This window comes from Geospiza fortis, unplaced genomic scaffold (genome assembly GCF_000277835.1).
Source record: "Geospiza fortis unplaced genomic scaffold, GeoFor_1.0 scaffold40, whole genome shotgun sequence".
Classification (NCBI taxonomy): domain Eukaryota; kingdom Metazoa; phylum Chordata; class Aves; order Passeriformes; family Thraupidae; genus Geospiza; species Geospiza fortis.
The window spans coordinates 28,916,805-28,917,541 of NW_005054297.1; positions in this window are offsets into that span (position 1 = coordinate 28,916,805).

A 737-nucleotide genomic window follows, 5' to 3' on the forward strand; every position below is an offset into this window, starting at 1 on the left:
CCCCTGGTGGGAAAGGCCGCTGTGGGGATGGTCCGTGGCGGCCCCTCCGTCTGCGTGCGGTCCCCCGGTTCGGCCCGGGACTGCGAGGTGCCCGCAGAACGCAGCGGGTGCGGTGATCGAAGTGTGCGTGTCTGGGGCGGGAGTGAGCAGCGGGTTTGCTTTGCCAGACTTGTGCCGAATGCGGAATTGGTGCTGACAGGCAACAGGCACAGCATCGCCAGCCCGTCAGGAGAGGGGATTGTCCGCTCCGCTCTGCTCTGGGGCGGCCTCACCTCGAGTGCTGGGTACTGTTTTGAGTACCACAGTATCAGAAAAAGGTATAAAGGATATGGAGATGAATGGTCTAGAGGGAGAACCTTATGAGGAATGGATGAGGTCACTTACCATATTCAAACTGGAGAAGAGAGTGAAGGGAAACCTCATTTCAGTTTACAGCTTCCTCATGAGAGGGAAGCAGAGGAGCAGGCTCTGATCTGATCTGTCTAGTGATCAGTGACAGGATCCAAGGGAATGGCCTGAAGTTGTGTCAGGGGAGGTTTAGATTGGATATTAGGAAAAGGTTTTTCACCCAGAGGGTGTTTGGGCGCTCGAACAGGCTCCCCAGGGAAGTGGTCACAGCAGCAAGGCTGACAGAGCTCAATGTACATTTGGACAATGCTGTTGGGCACAGGATGTGACTCTTGGGGTGTCCTGTGCAGGGCCAGGACTCAATGATCCTTGTGAGCCACTTCCAGCTC